The following is a 5,286-nucleotide window of genomic DNA, read 5'->3' on the forward strand; positions in this document are numbered from 1 at the left end:
TCAATATTGAGTTCAGTAATAATTTTAGACCCTGAACACTTCCTTCCATTTGTTTCTATCCACTCCCATACCACATATCCTAAATTGACATGGGTTGCTTCCAGCCAACCTGTTTTCACCTTCTGATTATCTTTGATATCACCTGTCTCGCTTTTCTTATTCCCTGGCTAAATATCAACAATCCCCCTATCACTCTCCCTGTCTGTATTTTTGTTGACAATCATGAGTTACCCCTTTTAAATGCCTGCCACTACTTGTTTATAGTCATTCCTGCTAATCTTCTACCCAGTTTACTTTAACTCACACTACCTTAATTTCATTGTACAGAATCCCTAAGTACAGAAAGAAGCCATGCGGCCCATTGAATCTGCACCAACCTCTGAAAGGCATCCCAAGCAGATCTTGCCCCTCACCCTATTCGCATAACCCCACATCCCTGGACACTACAGGCAATTTAGCATGGCCAATCCATCAAACCTGCATGCCTTTGGACTGTGGGAGAAAATTGAAGCACCCGGGGGAAATCACACAGGTCGAGAGAACATTGAACTCCACACAGACAGTCATAGAATCAAACTCAAGTCCTTGGTTATGTGAGGGAGCAGTGCTAACCACTGAGCCACTGTGCCACCCCAGTGTGGCAAGAACGGAAGGCAAGGCATGCCACACATTGGCCAGAAATCAACCTCAGGCCTCCTGCATGGCAGCTGAGAATTGTACCAATTCAACCACCACTAGCAATCGCAGCCGGGCATGAACCAGCAATCTTCTCACACTATCCCAATTAATACCAAAGTCAGAAACCTTATCCATTGTAATTCCTTTCATTTCAGTTAAACATAGTTGTTGCCAGCTCCAAATGTATCTGTCCATGATAGTATCGAAAAGAGTGACCACCACAGAATCCTTGTGGAGACAAAGTCCAGCCTTCATATTGACAATATCCTCCATCATATTGTGTGGCACTATCACCATGCTAAATGGGACAAATCTAACAATTCAAGACTAGGCATCCATGAGGCATTGTGGGCCATGTACTCCAGCACAATCTGCAACTTCATGGCCTGGCATATCCCCCACTCAATCATTACCATAAAGCCAAGGGATCAACCCTGGTTCAATGGAGAATGCAGGTCAGAAGCAGCACCAGGTATAACTAAAAATGAGGTGTCAACCTAGTAAAGCAACAAACAGTGCTACTTGCATAAACAGCAAATTATAGACAGGGCTAAGTGATCCCACAAACAATGGATCAGATCTAAGCTCTGTAGTCTGCCACATCCAGTCATGAATGGTGGTGGACAATTAAAAAACTCACTGGCGGAAGAGGCTCCACAAGAATCCCCATCCTCAATGATGGAAGAGCCCAGCACATCAGTGTAAAAGATAACACTGCAGTAATCACATCAATCTTCACCTACAAGTGCTGAATGGATGATCCATCTCAAATCCGTCCAGTGATCCCCAGCATCACAGATACCAGTCTTCAGCCAATTCAATTCATTCCATTTGAGCCAAGAAACCTTTGAAGGCATTTGATACTACAAAGGCCCTAATAACATTCCAGCAATAGAATTGAGAGTTTGTGCTCCAGAACTTGCCACTCCCCTAGCCACTCTGTTACAACACTGGCATCCATCCAACAATGTGGAAAATTGCCCAGGTATACCCTGTACATAAAAAGAACGCAAATCCAACCCAGCCAATTATCGTTCTATCAGTCTAATGTCAATCATCAGTAAAGTGATGGAATGTGTCCTTTGCTGTCCTATCAAGCAGCATCTGCTCAGCAATAACCTGCTCAGTGACACCCACTTTGGTTTCCACCAGGACCACTTAGCACCTGACCTCATTATAGACTTGGTTTAAACAAGGACAAAATAGCTGACTTCCAGAGGTGAGCTGAGGTGACATCAAGGCTGCATTTGACTGAGTGTGGCATCAATGAGCCCAAGAAAATCTGGAATCAATGGGTATCGGGGGGCAAACACTCTACTGGTTGGAGTCATACATGGCACATAAGAAGATGCCAGTAGCTTCTGCAGAACAGTCATTTCAGCTCTAGGACATCTGTGCAAGAGTTCCTCAGGACAGTGTCCCAGGCCCAAAAATTTCAGCTACTTCATCAATGAACTTCCCTCCATCATAAGGACAGAAGTGGAGATGTTCACCAATGTTCAGCACCATTCACAACTCCTCAGAATCTGAAGCAGTCCATCTGAAGCAGAGGCACCATGTGAAAATGTTGTTGCTGGCTGTATCATTGCCTTTTGGCTGTAAATCTAATTCTCCTCATTGCACAAATATTAAATCTCAAGCATGACATCAACCAGCTGTGACTATTTGCTTTGTTTGGCCTTCTCGTTGACTCTTTCCAAATTAACATTACCTTGCAATTGAGGTCCTTCTTCAACAAAAACTAAAGCGTCTGCAATTTGGAGCGAGGACTTGAACCAAAGCAAGATGCATTCTCTTTCAACAACATTCTCTATCTTCCCATTTAATTGGACTGATTGGAGGAGATGCTTGGGATGTGTTTGGCAATCACATAATTCACTTTGCCTCTGAATCAGAAGATACTGGCTTCAAATCGTAACCCGAAGACTTAACTAGGAAAATCTGTGTTGACCCTCCATTGCTGTGCTGTAGGAAGTTCTGTCTAATAGATGAGATATGAAATTGAGGTGAATGTAAAAGATTCCACATCACTATTTTGAAGAGTAGCAGATGGGTTGACCCTCTCAGTCTTAAATCCAACAATCAAACAATTATCTGGTCATCATCGTATTGCCATTTCTGAGAACTAGCTGCACACCAATTGGCTATCTCATTTCAATCATTACAACAGTTCAAAAAGCTCTTCGTTGGTGGTAATACTCATTCAGATATCCAGAGGTTGAGAATGTTGCTATATAAATATAAGTTTTTCTTTCGGTCTTTGAGATAAAAGTCCTCTGTTAATGGCCAATAGTGAACACAAGTGAAAACAATCGCACAGTTCAGCAAAGTGAAACAAAATGGCCACTGATACTCAAAATAGAAACAGACATATTGAATTTTGGAAGGACCCAGAAACTCTAACCTCTGACATTTAGTATGTTCAGAACTGGACCAAATTCAGACATTTCCAAATGTTTGGGCTCCATTTGGATTTGATCAATTTCTATTATTAATGGATTATTTTCTTTCTGTGAGATTTTTTTTTCAAAGTAGCTCATCAGATTCTTTCTTTGATGAACACTCTGAAGACAATGGCAGAATAAAAGAGGTGACTTTAGAGTTATTTTATTTCTGAATTATTCATCCGCTAAATACCAAGAAAATCCACTATTAAAGTGGCAACATACCAGGATTTGCATCATGCCGTTTGGTTGGAGTGTCCAGATTATATTTTCAAATGGAAACTGAAAATGAAAAGTCTAGCCCTGGAAAAGCTGAGGGGGTAAGATTCTGGCACAACTGTCAACATGGGGCTGCCAGCAAACTTAGCCACCGACTCTGGCAGACTTAGGGGTTGAGGGAGGTCTCTCCATTCTAATATCAAGAACAGTCATAGCAACTCTTCCAGCCCTTTGGCACCACAGTATACTATCTTAGTTATGATACTTGGCATCTCTTGACTGGTGTGTATCTTTGCCATTGCTTGTATAGCAAAGTTGCCCACCAGGTGGGCTACATAAGAGAGTAAGTCGATGCTGCTGGAGAGAGGTGTTGAGTGCTTTCATGTGGTGGCGCATGGCCCTGAGAATGGTTTTTAGGTTGCAGCGAGAACAGCAGTTGGAAAAATGTTGTATATCGTGCAAGTACCTGTAATCCTGGAGGCTGCATGCAGAGTGGAATTTGAGTTGAAATCCACATGGAGTAAGTCGGAGGCAAAGACAGTCACTGAGGAAGAAAATATGGCTGTGGAAGCGAGTCTTAGGAAATACCTTGTCTAACACTGAGGATGAGGTAGAGTTGCCAGGACCTTTGTGAAATATTGTGTATATGCCATATCAGGCGATTGTTAAAGAATATACCACCTGAGGATGTGAGTGTTGCTGGCTGGGCTGACATATATAATTGAGTGGCTTGGTTAGCCCCATCAGAGCATAATCAAGTGTCAACTGAGCTCTTGTAGGACTGGAGGCACAGGCTGATCAAATTTTGTCTGCCATTGTGGAGGGATTGCTGAAAGATGCAGAGGTATTGGAGGAGGTGCAGGGAAGGTTGGAAGCATGTGTGGTCTGGAATGGGTGAGGTGAGGGTGGAAAGGGGCTACAGGAGTGGAAAGGCAGTAAAGGGGAGACAGATGAAAGGAGAGGTGGAGAGTACAAAAAGGTAATAGTGAATGTGGAAGGAGGCGGAAGAAGTGGAATGGAGCTGGAAGGAATTGAAGGGAAGTGGAGAGATTGAAGGAGGTGTGGTCAATATTCCCATTTCTAAAGGATATAGGGGAGCTCACGATCATTTTTACTGATAGCAGAGTTTTATTACTATCAGATCTACCCACACTTGGCAAGCTATTAGCCTAGGGATGACAAAAGAGCCAGAATGGGAGACTCTCTTGAGGCTGGACCCTTACCAAGCTGAAAGCAATGGGGAAAGCAGGGACACAGTTGGTTGTTGACTGACAGGGTGGTGACACAGAGAAGAACTCACCTTGCAGGTATTTCCTGAAGCACCAAATTACCATGAGGCAGCATCGTAAAGTCCGGGTGTATACGGCAACTCTAACAACTGGGTACCAAGTCAGATTGGACTTCTTCTGAGAGATTCCATTGCATGATCTGCAACCTTTGTACTCTTATCATTGGTCATTCAATGTGCCATTTCCCATTTCCTTACCTTTCCGTGGACAATTGGAAAGCCAACAAAATCGTACCCTGATCAGCCAATGTTTTATCATAAAACCTTATTTTACACAATCATCATTTTTAATAAAACAAATAAACAAGTGTTCTGGGATTTCCTTTTAAACTCATATTTTGATGTCGCAGTGAATTTTATCCCTTGCTTACACATAACAGCGTATTTGGGATTTGTCTTTAGTTTCTGCAAACTCACATATAATCTCCAAGGATTGGGCCCCAGCTATGCCTATCTCTTTGTTGGCTACGTAGACAAAGGGGTAGCCATGGGCACACGTTTGGGCCCCAGCTATGCCTGTCTCTTTGTTGGCTACGTGGAGCAGTTGATCTTCCATAATTACACCGGCACCACTCCCCACCTCTTCCTCCGCTACATTGATGACTGCATTGGCGCCACCTCGTGCTCCCGCGAGGAGGTTGAGCAATTCATCAACTT

This window comes from Chiloscyllium plagiosum, chromosome 18 (genome assembly GCF_004010195.1).
Source record: "Chiloscyllium plagiosum isolate BGI_BamShark_2017 chromosome 18, ASM401019v2, whole genome shotgun sequence".
In the NCBI taxonomy this organism is placed as follows: domain Eukaryota; kingdom Metazoa; phylum Chordata; class Chondrichthyes; order Orectolobiformes; family Hemiscylliidae; genus Chiloscyllium; species Chiloscyllium plagiosum.